We start from the raw sequence: 15,174 nt of genomic DNA, 5'->3' as shown, positions 1-15,174 counted from the left end.
CATGGCGAATCAATACATTCCTGCCCTTCCTTTCGACGGAACCCTCCCGGAGGGCCCATTTTCAGCCTCGAAAGTACTAACTCCGATGATCCGTCCATATTGCACTACTCCTGAAGACTCAAATCGGATGAGGGAAGTTTTGGAATCTCGAAATTCCTTGGCTATCAACAACCCTAACTACCAAGCAGTTCGCATTCGAGACAGCATCAAAACCCATCTCACGGACCCAAAAGATCCTTACCGCGCTTGGTATCGACGGGTAGCAGAACACTTCCAGGCCCAATGACGATCTCAAAAAATCGACCAAGCAATACTACTGTCCACCCTGCCTATCAACCTGCATGAGAAGGTGCTGTTGGCCATGTCTGCCTTCTGGAATGCGGAAAATGGGACTTTCCTCCTACCATCTGGCCCCTTTGGTCCAACTCTTATGGATGTGGCAATGATCGCGCATCTCCCAGTCGTGGGTGAAGACCCTGTAATGGGAGCCCTAGATGGGCAGGAGCCATCAGAAGACCATCCAGGGTGGTCTTTACAAGGTGTGAAAGAATGGGGCTGGACAAAATTCGCAACCGATCAGCAAGGGGTTCCAGGGACCCCTGTGACCGACCGGGAGCATACTGCCTTTATCCTTTTTTGGCTTTGTAGGTACGTCATTGTTTCCCCTTCCAAATGTGTTCTTCCTTCTCATCTCGACCTGGCCATTCATATCGCGTCAGGTCGGTTCTTCTCCCTTGGCACCCTGTTTTTAGCCAATCTGTTTGAAGGACTCACCAGGGTTAGCCTTCGTTTAACAGATAACGATAATAGGAAATTAGACACTGCCGCGTCGGGTCCTTTTTGGTTTTTAGAACTTTGGTTCCGTCTTTACTTCCCCAACGCTTTTAACTTAGGATCTCCGCCCACTATGCCAACATCCGAAAAACATTTGGGATTAGCCCTCAACCGACTCTGCTCAGGACGCAATAAACTCCAATCTTCCGATCCAATAATAACCGCAATTTTAACAGATACCCGCAGTAACTCTCGATTTTCTATGTATAAAAAGTATGCGGGTTATGCTCCCGACCATTTTTGGCCCTTTCCGGCACCAAATCCTCTTCCGACTCCTGAGCCTTGTCCTCATCCCACCTATCCTTTTGCCTGGGACGTTGCCCTCAAACCCAGGTCTCTTTTTAGTAGCAAAAAACTTGATAAAAAAGGGCAGAAAACCTTTTACACTTTTAATTATGAACCTCAATTCATGGCGCGCCAGTTCGGCTGTTGCCAAGGTATCCCTGGACCCGTCGCGTGTCCGCATATAATTTTTCAAAGCCCTGACCGACGAGTCCTACCTAATTCAATCCCTTCTTATATCTCCCAGCTCACCACGTATATAATTTCCAATTCTTATATTCCTTTCCGCTCCAACCCTGAGACTGTAGAAACATTCAATGAATGGTGGTCGGTTGTATGGCCCCTGATATCCCCTGATGAGGATCGGTTGCTGAACATACTCCTTCCCCCCCAAGGATTGGTTCTAGGGGCGGCTAGACATACTAGCACTCAACAACAAACAGCCGCCCCGGGAATCGGATCTAGTGTTCCAACGCGAAAAAGGAAAGCTTCCCAGCTGCAAACACCCCCGACCTCTGGGGCCGACCAGCAAGCGCCAACAGACCTTGGAACTACTAGGACGGCAGCAAGGACCCGGCCCCGAATAGGTAATTTTTCTTAAAACCGTGAACCAATTCATTATATCTTAACTTTGATTTCACTTATTTCATTCACCAGAACCGACCTTGGTGACACCGACCACACAACCGACGCCAACCCCAGCCGACCATTCAATCGGACCTTTGGTCCAGACCAATTTGCCAATGAGCAGTCGGGCGGAGGACCCGACAAGGAGGCAAACTCTCCCTCCCGTACCGAGGAGTGGTCGGGCCAGGCACCCGACCAGGAGGCAATCTTTACCAGCAGTGCCTATAGAACCAGTAAGTTCTCTCATCAGCAATACTTAGGATTCTAATGATCAACCTTGATATATTTAACAACAAACATTTCCATGATTTTTCACAGACACCTTCACCCATCGCATCAGCAGCAGGGGTCTCTTCTGACAGCGAGGGGACTACTTCCCAGATGGGTCGACCGCCATACATGGCATCAGACTCATCCATGTCAAAGGAAGAACCAGCCACCCTCGCCGAAGCTGACCCTCAAAACGACATCCCTGATGCTGCTGATCCCGAAATCGAAGGTGCCCCAGAGATTGCGGCTGCAGTGGCTCTAGATGCAGCCGCCCAACCTGCAGCCGCCCAACCAGCAGCGGCGCTCCCTCTAGCCATCGAGTGGCAGGCAGAAGAACCACCTGTGGCAGCCCAACCTCCAGAAATGGAAGAAGTGTCTTCGTCCGATTCGGAGACTTCTGTGAATTTGGTAAGATTAAACCAATCCATGCTACAATGTTTCTTTCAGAAAACACTAACTGTTTTATATACTACTTTCCATAGGGACCCAGGTCGGCACCTCAGCGACCATTCGCAGCAGCCGACGAGTCGGCTGCTATTATACCAGCTGTCTGCCCTACTCGACCGACCTCATTGCTGCCCCCCTCACTGACAGCAGTCCGCCCAGAGGTAACACATATCTTATCTGAATAAATTTGCACCTCCCTTGGAATACTTATTGACATTGTAGGACTTGCAGGGGCCTTCGGACTTAGCTGTCCTATCGACTGTTCCGGTTCCGGCGGAGGCCCAAACTATATTCACTGAGGCCATTAACCATCCCCTGTCAGAATTGAGATCCGACTTATTGGACAAACTCATTCAGACGGTTGGTGGCCTTCTTTTTTACACTCCGACGGAATCGCCAGCCGTCCCCATTCTGCATCGGCTGATGGAAAGACTTACGGAGCTCAAGACTGAAGTGCTAGTCATTGGACTTCTGTCAGCCGAAACCCCCCAGCCTGTCTTCGATCAAACAACGCTGGAGAATTCTTTGGCTAAGACCCGAGAATCCCTTCAGCAGACTACTGGAAGGCTGGGCGGTCTCCTTAGCACGAAGGCTCAAGTTGATGATGCCATTCAGAAAAAGGAGGCAGAATTGCGGGAGCTAAGAAAAGAACAGTCTACCCTGGATAAGCAAATTACCAATGAGCAGCGTCTGCTTGAAAAGTATACCAAGAATGAAGCTGAATTGGATCAAGAGCTGAAAACCCAAGCTCGATCCCAATTCATCAGAAGATATCAGACGGCTGCCAATACCAGAAGGCTATCCAGGGATGAAATCAAGTGGACACATATAAAAACTGCTCTAGGGGCACTTTTGTAACACTTCCCCTTTTGTAACCACATTTGACTTAGTAATATATATTTTTTCTTCTTCTCTCAAAACAAGGATCACCTCTCAATTTCCAATTTTATAGGAACCGAAACAAACTCCTTCCTTTAAAGAACACTGTTTCTCACATTTTAAGAAACACATTCTAAGGCATAATTTGAAAACCAAAACACTTGAAGTGTTAACAAACATGGCGAATGACCGACCTCATGTTCCATCCAGCAACTGGGAAGGTGTTCTTCAACCCTTCTTTGTAGGTAATCACCCTATTGGAGGCCATGCAGAAGACTTGTTACATATACTCAAACAATTAGACTTCAAATTCCGATTCTCCCAACGAGGAAGAAGAACCATTCATCGCGTCATCCGCCTGATGGAAAAAGTCATTGAGGGGTATGAACCTCTTCGTGACATCCTTAGCCGCATTCCTGACCTCCATCATCACATGGAAATGATCGAAAATCACGCAGCAACCATACTTCCAGATCTTGGTTGGGATAATATCTTTTCCAATCAACGAAAAGTCTTTTCAAGGTTGCGTACCATTGTTGACCGTGAACATCAAGCCATAACAGACATGCAAGCGCGTACCAATCAAGATCTAGACGACATGCAAAGCCAATGGGAAAGGTACCGACCAGATTTGGAAGATCTTATTGAAGAAGAACCAGAACTAATATCCACTCACTGGAATGAAAATTCTGATTCAGAGGCAGAAAATTTCTCACAAATACATGATGACTAACAGAAATGAACCTTTAAATAGGTTCGAACCCCATAAATGGGTTCTGAATAATATTTTGTTTCAGGCAGTTTTGTTATCTGAAAAGGCAGGATAATACCTCTTCAGATATTTAGCATTAATACAATCATGTACTCTTCTTCCTTCATGATTTACAATAATGAAAGCGCCATTCCCAATATCTTTTTGAACGATGTATGGTCCTTCCCAATTCGGTGACCACTTTCCCAATTGGTCAGTTTTCTTATATGTAGGAAGAATGGTCTTCCAGACTAGATCTCCTTTTTGGAATGTCCTGTGAAGAACTTTCTTTCCGTAACTCCTTGCTCTGATTTCACTCTGTTTCACACTTCGACCTATTGCATGGAGACGGTTAACATCCAAATCCTCCAACTGTTGCAGCATAAGTTGTTGGTATTCTTTTGTAAGATCACCATCAGTAAACTCTGTTCGGCCAGATGATACTCGGATTTCGGCTGGTAAAACAGCGTCTTGGCCAAACGTGAGTTGGTAAGGTGAGAACCCTGTGGCCGTATTTCTGGTATTCCTATATGCCCATAAAGCCTGAGACAATAACAAATGCCACTTTCTTGGGTTCCCTTCAATCATCTTCTTTATAATCCCAATAATGATCTTATTTGCTGCTTCCGCTTGTCCATTGGCTTGGGGATAATAAGGTGACGAATGATGTAATCGAACACCGAATTCTGCCAAGAAACTAGAGAACTTTTCCCCTGTGAAAACCAGGCCTTGGTCGGTTGTTATAGACTGAGGAATACCATATCTGTAAATAATTTGATTCAAAACGAAGTCTATCACCTCCTTCTGATCCACAATTTTCAAAGCAACCGCTTCTACCCATTTGGTAAAGTAGTCAGTCGCGACCAATATGAAACAATGATGTTTCGATGAAGCAGGATGTATCTTACCAATAATATCCATAGCCCATGATATAAAAGGCCATGGTTTTGCCAAGAATTGCAATTCGGTTACTGGCAGATGGTTTAAATTTCCATGTCTCTGACATTCCTGACAGCCTTTGGCAAATTGAATGCAATCTTCAAAAATCTTTGGCCAGAAAAAACCCAAACGATGAATGGCCCATCTCATATTCAGACCTGCCCGATGAGCTCCACATATCCCACCATGTACTTCTGTCATTACCTCTAGAGCTTCTTTAGACCCCAAACATTTCAAAAGTAAACCTTCAAATGATCTCTTGTACAAAATTCCATTTATCAATTGAAAACGTAAAGCTTTCAATCGTGTCGCAATCGAAACACTCGCACCTGGATTCTGTAAATACATGATAAGCTCTGTTCTCCAATCGGGCACTGTTTCGCTGTCGGGCTCCTGCCCGATAGTAACTACGCAGTCGGGCTCCTGACCGACAGTCTCTTGCTCGACCATAACTTCGCAGTCGGGCTCCTGTCCGACAGTCTCCTGCCCGACAACTTCGCAGTCGGGCTCCTGACCGACAGTCTCCTGCCCGACCGTAACTTCGCAGTCGGGCCCTTGTCCGACAGTCTCCTGCCCGACCATTCGGTCACATATTGGGTCTGTATTTTCTTCTATGCCCGACTTGACCTCCGACCACATATCCTCCAGAATTCCTTTACAGGCCCTTTGAGCCAACTCATCAGCACGTTAGTTTTCTTTCCTCGGAATGAACTCAATTATTACTTCTGAGATGTTTGTCAGTAACCGACCCACAATATCCCTGTATCTGCGAAGATGAGGGTAATTGCAAACATATTGATTGTTTACCTGGTTGACTACTAGTTGAGAATCCCCCCTTATGATTACAGACTGGACCTTCCTGGCTATTAAAGCCTCCAAACCCAAAATTAAAGCTTCATACTCTGCCGAATTATGGGTCATAGCTTCCAATCGTAGTTGTAAGTTGATCTTTTGACCGTCAGGTCCTTGCAAAAAGACCCCTGCCCCTGATTTGTTTCCAGAGGTAGAACCATCAAAGAACATCAACCATGTTCTGGTACTTATATAAGGCACACACCCGACCTGTAGATTATCCAGATATGATGAACAACTAAATGGTCGGACACTATCATAAAGAGAATACCCGACTTGTGAGAATTCTGCTAAGAAGTCGGCTACTGCTTGTCCCTTGATTGCCCTCAGCGGGGAATGTTGAAGATCAAAAGGAGCCAATTTGATGGCCCACTTCATGAGTCTGCCCTTCATAGTAGGTCTCTGTAAAATCAATTTGATGAGATCCACCTTCGATATGACCTCAATTCTTCTGGGCAGCAAATAATGCTCGAGTTTAGTACAAGCGAAGACCAATGAATAACACATTTTTTCTGGCATAGTGTAATTCAATTCTGGTCCTGTAAGGGTTTTACTGAGATAGTAGATTGCCCTTTCCTTCCCGTCATCACCATCCTGTGCCAATAAACAGCTAACCACTTCATATGTATTTGCCAGATAAAGTTTGAGTGGCCGACCTTGTTTAGGAGGCATCAAGACTGGAGGGTGAACCAATGCCTGCTTGATAGCATCTAAAGCCGTCTGTTGATCGGGACCCCATTCAAAAGCATGTCTTCCAGCTTTCAACAATTTAGTAATGGGTCTGACCTTGCCAGCAGCATTAGAAATGAAACGCCTCAAGTAGTTCACCTTACCCAAAAGACTTTGGATTTCTTTAACCGTCTTGGGTGGCCGACTATCAAGAATGGCTTTAGCCTTATTGGCATCAATTTCAATTCCTCTCTCATGAACTAAAAATCCTAAAAAACTCCCGGCTGATATTCCAAAAGCACATTTGGTTGGATTCATCTTCAACTTGTACTTCTTCATTCTTTCGAATGCCTCTTCAAGATTTCTCAAATGTTCGTCAAAACTGGCAGATTTGACAATAACATCATCAATATAAACTTCCATAGATCTGCCAATTAAATCATGAAAGATTGAATTCATGGCTCTTTGGTAAGTTGCCCCTGCATTCTTTAACCCGAATGGCATGACTGTCCATTCATAAATACCTAAAGCCCCTGGGCATCTGAATGCTGTCTTAGGAATGTCTTCTTCTGCCAGAAATATTTGGTTATAACCTGCATAACCATCCATCAGACTAAGGATTTTATGCCCTGCTGCTGCATCTATCAACATGTCAGCCATAGGCATCACATATTCATCCTTAGGGGTAGCTAGATTCAAATCCCTGAAATCGATGCATATCCTAATCTTACCATTTTTCTTGACCACTGGCACAATGTTAGCCAGCCACTCCGCATAACGGCAAGGCTGAATGAAACCCACTTTGAGAAGTTTTTGGATTTCTTCCTTGATTTGAGGCATTAGATCCGGGCTCATTCGCCTTGGAGGTTGTTTGTAAGGTTTACAACCTTTTTTGATAGGCAATCGATGCTCTATTAGACTTCTTGTCAGACCAGGCATCTCTGAATAATCCCATGCTAAACAATCAATGTTGTTTCTAATAACTTCGAGCATCATTGTTTGTTGCTCTTTAGACAAATAACCACTTAACCTGATCACCTTTGGAACCAATTCGGTTCCTAAATTAAACTCCAATAATGGGTCTTGTGATGAAGCTGTTGGTTCTGTTTTTTCTAATAAATCGGGCCAACGAAATTGTTCATCTTCTTGGAGGTGAACATCCAGAATCTCTTTACTATTTTCTGCTTTATGTAATAACTGCTTTAAATAGAACTTATTAATAAGAGAACTACATACTTCTAAACTTGTATCATCCATAACAAACAAATTATATGGGAATGGGTGTGGCTTTAATATGAGCCATACAATAAAGGTGTTCTTTTAATAGAACATCGAGTTCTGGCCAGTGATTTTATAACCCTTGTTTGGGTATTCCCTGGCCATATATAACTGAGACATCGGAGCCAAATGACTGGAATAAAACACTGACTCTTCAACTTGTTCTGATACATCGAATGGGTTGTCATTCGCTTCCATTTTGAAGACCTGATTTCCTTCCCAGAACATTAATTGTTGGTGCAGGGTTGATGGCACACATTGAGAGGCATGAATCCAGTCTCGTCCCAGCAAGAGAGAGTATGTAGTATCTGCGTCCACAATAAAGAAAACAGTGGAGATCTTTTTTGGTCCGACTTCAATTGTGGCAACCATCATGCCTTCAGGCTTAGTCGGCTGCCCTGTAAAACTTGTCATTTCGAATTCCACAGGAGATAGATCATGAATTCATTTCCCTAGCTTCTTGAGAGTCTTCAATGGCATAACATTAAAGACTGCTCCATTATCCACAAAAACCTTTGTGATTGGTTTCCCGCAAATATGAGCATTAACATACAAAGGTTTCAGATGGGAGATCGCACCCTCTGGAATAGGAGGAAATACTATCGAAGGTGTTTCCGACTGAGGCTCGGAATCCGAAGTCCTTGCCCACTCTGTTTCCTCTAATTCATCATCTGCCAAGAATGCCCATAAAGGTTCGTCCATAGTATCATCTACCAAACTCGCCCACATCGGTTCATCACTCATCTGATTAATCTCTGTCATTCGACAAGGAATTCGTGGTCCCAGACGAGATTTAACAGATCTTGAACTTTCCTCTGTAGTTACAATTTCTTCCTTTGTCTTATCCCGAGATTGAACTGTCAAAGATTCTATGCGGAATTCCTCAGGAGATGGATTGATGTTGATCCGTTCACAATGTTGGCATCTAAAACCTTTAATTATTTCATCTGCCATTCCTTTACCTTTCCCCCGTCCCGACGAACTTCCTTTGGCATAGTCGGTTGCGCCTAGTCCGTCGTTCGGTTGCTTTCCTGAACAGACCCGACTGGACCGACTTTTTGGAGATTGAGTGGCTGCTCCCTGCTCGTTGGTCGTTTTTTCTGTAAAGACTCTCATGGACTGATCTCCTGCCAAGTGGTCGGCTGCTTGTCGTTCGTCGGTTCGTTGTTTTACTGAAGGAACTCGTTTCCCATACTTTGCAGCATACCTGCGTTTGGCATTGCGAATCTGTGTACGATTCATACCTGGGAAACGAGGATCTATATCAACGGGTAAAGGCTTTTTATTTCGAGCCCAATTGTTCCCGACTGAACCTGTTTTTCTGGTCGGGTGGTCACGCACTAAAACCTTTTCTTTCACCTCCACATTAAAAGAACCGTCTAGACGGTCCCATTTTTCAGCGACTGGCCTTTCAACAACTTTGAGTCGTTCTTCCGGTCGGCTGCTGTTTGGCTGATTTCCTTTCTTTGTTCCGGGGCTTGCCTGAGTTCGTTCCCCTGTTTGTCCACTATTGGCCGAACCTTTACCTGTTTCCGAACTTGGTTGGATGTCAACCATTGCCGTTGTTACTTTCGGAAACGGTTGCTGGTCTACACCTAGAGTGATGTATTTGAGCCGACCTGTCTTAATGGCTTTTTGAATTTCCTTCCTGAAATGAGTACACTGACTTGTATTGTGTGTGAAAGAATTATGCCACTTACAATATGGTCTCCCTTTGATTTCTTCTTTAGTGGCCAATCTTTGCCCCTTTGGAATACGGATCTGCCCATCAGTCAGTAGGATATCAAAGATTTCATCAGCTTTCGAACTATCAAACGTCGGTTGCTCCTTTCCTTCAGATCCTGGTACTGGCTTCAATTTAGGGCATACATAAGGTTTTCCAGAAAGGATTTCGGCTGCCATCTCTTCTGACTGATTAAAATCAAAGTCACATGTTTCTGTTCCCATACTCGCCATATGTTGGCCTCTATTACGCCTGTTATGCTGATCTTCCTCTCTGAACAAAGACTCTAAACGTCCTGCCTTGGACGCAAGACTTGCCAAATCCTCAACATCCAGGGCGGTGAGTGCCTTTCTTAAACGAGTATGCATATTCCGGACCACTAAATTGGTCATCTCTTTCTCGCTGATTACCGTAGGACATCGTCCCTTCATCAATCGCACCCTTTCTATAAACTGCGAAGCAGATTCTTCTGGGTACTGTCTCAATTCTAGTAAATCAGTTAAAGAAACAGTTGGTAAAGGATTGAAGAATCTGGCATGAAGTGCCATCTCCAGTCCTTCCCACGTCTGAATCTGTCCAGGAGGCAGACTTGCAAACCACGAAAACGCTGTTCTAGTAAGAGATAAACCAAACAGCTGCAACTTATAAAAAGGGTTAATGCCCACTTCTCCTAATTGTGCTGTGAACCGACCAACATGTTCTATAGTGGAAGATCCGTCCTCCCCTGAGAATGCATGAAAATCGGGTGGTCGATAATTCCTTGGGAGAGGGTGTTCATTAATGATCATTTCTGGGAAAGGTCTCTGATATGCAGGGCGGTTAGCCATCTGAGGAGTTAATCCATACTGATCCCTTAATATATGTGCAATCTCATCAGGATCTACATGAAAGCGTTGATGATCAGGAACATGGAACGGATCCTGCACAGGAATATGAATAGGATCATGTATATATCCTTCAGGCCTGTCCTCCCTTGTATTGTTCGGCTGCGGATTGGTAACCCTTGGTCCCAGTGGAACAGTGTTGGGAAAGGTCAAAGGAGATTTTCCCCTATCCATTCGGTTGGGATTTGTGGCACTTGGGAATGTACTATCCACGAATGATGGCCCTGCGAAATTTGCCTGTGGTCTGGATGGTGATATTCCTGGTGGAGTTTGAGTGGGTTGAAGACTAACCCTTGACAGTGCTTGATCTATCATGTTCTGCATCAGACTCTGTTGCTCACGCAACATGTTCGTTTGTTGCTCACGCAACATTTGTTGAACAAAAGACCACCATTCAGCTGGTGGTTGTGGGATTTCCCCGGCATTTGGCACAATAGGTGGTGGAACGGATTCTCTCACCGGTGCCGAAGATGATTGAGGTTGTGAACCTGCCATATGGACCCTTCCGATGATACGGCCGGATCTAAGACGTATGAAATTATCGCCGGAATTGGAATGAGCAATTTTGTCTTGCTCCCACTGTGGTCGCCAATTTGTTGATGTATTTTTTCAACAAAAATAAAGTAAAATTCAAAGATATAGAAAATATCCTTAAACTTGATTAATTAGTGCCTGAGATTAGGAATCTCTAAACACTGTATCGTACAGAAAATAAACTGGAAAATAAAAGACTGAAATTTAAAGTGGTGATCCCCAAATCTGACTTTGCTTTGTTGAAGTTGATTGAAGATGCCTTGCCAAATGATGATTCAAACCTTTAAATATTCTCTGGGAAACCGTACTGAAAACCGTCACCCGAACGGTTACAACGTCTCCTTCCCAACCGTCTTCCAACCCTTCTTATGCTGACATGTGTCCTCAGCAGACCAAAATTATCCCTATATTTCACTCTTTGAGCCGACCACAGACCTTCCGCTCTTTTGGCCCGACTTCATCCTTCGCCCGACCTGCTTCTTCGCCCGACCTCACTTGGGCCGACCTCCACATCAGCCGCCCTCCGTCTTTGATCAAAGACCTCCGCGTCTGTCCGACTTCTTCCTTGCCCGACCTTCCTCTTGACAAATCTCCGCGTCTGCCCGACTTCGCCTTCTATCCGACCTACAGTTTACCCGACCTGCGGACTTCCCATCCTGAGGACCTTCCGTCTTGAGGACCTCCCGACCTGAAAACCTTCCGACCTGAGGTCTTTCCGTCCTGAGGACTTACCGACTTGAGGTCTTTCCGTCCTGAGGACTTTCCGTCTTGAGGACCTACCGACTTGAAGACCTTCCGACCTGAGGTCTTTCCGTCTTGAGGACCTACCGACTTGAAGACCTTCCGACCTGAGGTCTTTCCGTCCTGAGGACCTTCCGTCTTGAGGACCTTCCGTCTTGAGGACCTACCGACCTGAAGACCTTCCGGCCTGAGGACTTTCCGTCCTGAGGACCTTCCGTCTCGAGGACCTACCGACCTGAAGACCTTCCGTCTTATATTTTCCTTAGAAATAAATCTATTTTCCTTGATTTCCTCACGGTGTCCTTCAGCCTGTTCAATCAACTCTATTGCCAGGCCCATTCTTCTTTTACCTTGGGCTTTTAACCTAATTCTAAATTTCGTACGTAACACAAGCCCAATATAAAATCCAAGCTAATATACAATTCAATCTCAATTGAACAATAAATGAATCTAACTACATCTAAAGAGTCGAGGGTTTTTTTATTCTTCCACGTGAGACCAGACAATTCTATTCTTCTTCCTCTTTCACACACCAACACATATGTGATACATTAATTATTTTGAAAAAAATAGGTTAATATATTTTTTGCCTTTAAAATAATTGATTGAGCAAGTTAATGTAAAATATTTCTTCCTTCTTATCTCAATTTTTATTTTTATTTTTTTTTATCATTCGTTTGTTCTATTCAAAAGTATAATTTTTCTATTTTAGTAAAATTAATCATTGTTGATGTAATTTTTCAACAAAAATAAAGTAAAATTCAAAGATATAGAAAATATCCTTAAACTTGATTAATTAGTGCCTGAGATTAGGAATCTCTAAACACTGTATGGTACAGAAAATAAACTGGAAAATAAAAGACTGAAATTTAAAGTGGTGATCCCCAAATCTGACTTTGCTTTGTTGAAGTTGATTGAAGATGCCTTGCCAAATGATGATCCAAATCCTTAAATATTCTCTGGGAAACTGTACTGAAAACCGTCGCCCGAACGGTTATAACGTCTCCTTCCCAACCGTCTTCCAATCCTTCTCCTGCTGACACGTGTCCTCAGCAGACCAAAATTATCCCTATATTTCACTCTTTGAGCCGACCACAGACCTTCCGCCCTTTTGGCCCGACTGCCAATCTACAACCGCATTGGTCCGACTGCCAATCCTCCCGACTTGCAAACCATCTGACTTATTTGGATTAGCTACAGACATCCCGACTAACAAACCATCCGACTTGTTGGTCCCGCCGCAGAGTTCCGACCTGAGAACTTCCCGACCTGAGGGCCTCCCGACCTGCGGACTTCCCGTCCTGATGACTTTCCGTCTTGAGGGCCTCCCGACCTGAAGACCTTCCGACCTGAGGTCTTTCCGTCCTGAGGACTTTCCGTCTTGAGGACCTACCGACCTGAAGACCTTCCGACCTGAAGTCTTTCCGTCTTGTATTTTCCTTAGAAATAAACCTATTTTCCTTGATTTCCTCACGGTGTCCTTCAGCCAGTTCAATCAACTCTATTGCCAGGCCCATTCTTCTTTTTACCTTGGGCTTTTAACCTAATTCTAAATTTCGTACGTAACAATCATATATTAATATTTACCTAAATTACAAACATACCATTAGACATACAATTAATTTACACATAAAACAAAAATATCAAAATTTCTTATACATTTCCACCAACAAAAAATATTATTATTTCATAATTTACTACAAAATTCCAAAACCATCTTTGGAGTTGGACGAAAAGGAGTATTATTTTCTTTTATCATAATATATATCTCTAATTTGGAACAATTTTATACAAGCATATACTATTTTTGTGTTTTGGCTTGAACATATATATATATATATTATGTTAGTTATATAAAATTGTGGAGATAATATAAAAATAATAAGTGTGTAATACATTAATTTTTTTGAAAAAATATGTATATTTTTTTCACAAAACAATCAAACCATATATAATTTTTTTTTTTATTTTATTAAAACTTAAAGGCATATTTTTTCAAGGTAGAACAAATGTATATACTACACATGTAAAATACTTGCCTTTTAAAATTGACTAATCATAATTAAACTATTGGGCTGAACCCAATTATTCAAAACTTGTTAACCGTGAGACAATTTCAATTTCTTTTATAGTTTTAGTAAAAACATTCACAACCGATGTTATTTCAATATGAAACTAGTATATTTACCGTGTTTGTATAAATTATAATAAAACATATTAAAAAATACAAATATTTTTCGGATCAATCAATTATTAATACAAAATTGATATATTGATACATTATAGGGATTAAATAGTAAAGTATATAAACACATTTTGGCTTTGTTTACTTGTGAGATATCCAGATTTTACTCAAATAAAGAGAATCAAACTCGCATGAACTTGGGGTTAAATTTTATATTTCTCTCAAACATTTCACAGACGCGTCATTATATTTTTCTATATCCATTTGTTGTACAGTTTTTTCTTTGAAAACAATACGCTGTCATCCGGAGGCACCACCGGTGCATAATTATTTTGCGGATAGAGAATTTCTTTTTGATTTAAAATAAATTCAATTTCTGTCGCAATTATTATTTATTTATTTTTATTTTTGCGGTCCTTTATTTCAACATCCATGATATCAAAACTGAATCCTCAATCAAGGACCAAATGTGGCAGGTCTTCAGTCAGTTGTTGAAACGAGCTCCCTCACCTTTTTAAAAACCAATTTCAATTAAGATCATTTTCAATCAATGCACCTTTCCCCTGGCTACAGCATCATCTCATTTATATATAATGTTACTTCATTTATAATTTCTGTATGATGAGTAGCTAAAATAAGCATTGACAACAACTTATATTTATTATAATTTGGTTTAAAACTCCCCACATAAAATTCTAGCAAACATAACCGCTACAAGCTGCAATATTTAAAATAGGAAACTATGTATAGAAATTATATTGCTTCGTATATCCCACACCGGCTGTAATACGGCATAGCACAAGTGCTGAGTTCCTATAAATGGGGCAGCTCATTCAACAAAGAAGTTATACCTTTCTCGGCCTTTTGGCTAAGATCAAGTGTAGTGTCTGTTTTTATCAGTTTAATATCTGATACGTAGGCCATCGGCTCACTCGATATTAAATTAATTTTTTTAGGGGAAAGGCCTATGTAGGCAGCTTGCTGTCTTCGCTTTTGTGTGTCGCCCAGGCTTTGCACTACAGCATGGGCCAGGCACACCCCATTAATTCGAGTTAAAAAGTTTGGATCTATGGGTTCCTGCTAAATTTTAATTTTCAGCCTCTCTTTCTTTTAGTCTTTGTGGCTTGGTGGCCAATAGGTTTATGCATTTCTTCTTGTTTTGAACAGGAATTATTAAATGATGCAAAACGAGAGGATTCCGGTTGTCTTGCACTTTTATATTCCTCCTCTAGTCTCTTTACATTTTCTGTTTATAAATTGTGTTTTAATTTACTCCTTA

The 15,174-nt window shown here is 42.5% G+C and overlaps 1 non-coding gene across 1 annotated transcript; it reads left to right on the top strand.

Annotated features, from left to right (window-relative positions):
- The first annotated feature begins 14,742 nt into the window (after positions 1 to 14,742).
- LOC127244473 (U2 spliceosomal RNA) lies at positions 14,743 to 14,938 on the top strand. The gene has a single exon (XR_007837197.1). It is a non-coding gene; the product is annotated as a U2 spliceosomal RNA (small nuclear RNA).
- Positions 14,939 to 15,174: the final 236 nt, after the last annotated feature.

Source organism: Andrographis paniculata, unplaced genomic scaffold, assembly GCF_009805555.1.
Source record: "Andrographis paniculata isolate CXL003 unplaced genomic scaffold, ASM980555v1 Contig9END, whole genome shotgun sequence".
NCBI lineage: Eukaryota > Viridiplantae > Streptophyta > Magnoliopsida > Lamiales > Acanthaceae > Andrographis > Andrographis paniculata.
The sequence above is the reverse complement of the archived record's forward strand: the minus strand, read 5'-3'. Positions and strand labels throughout refer to the sequence as shown.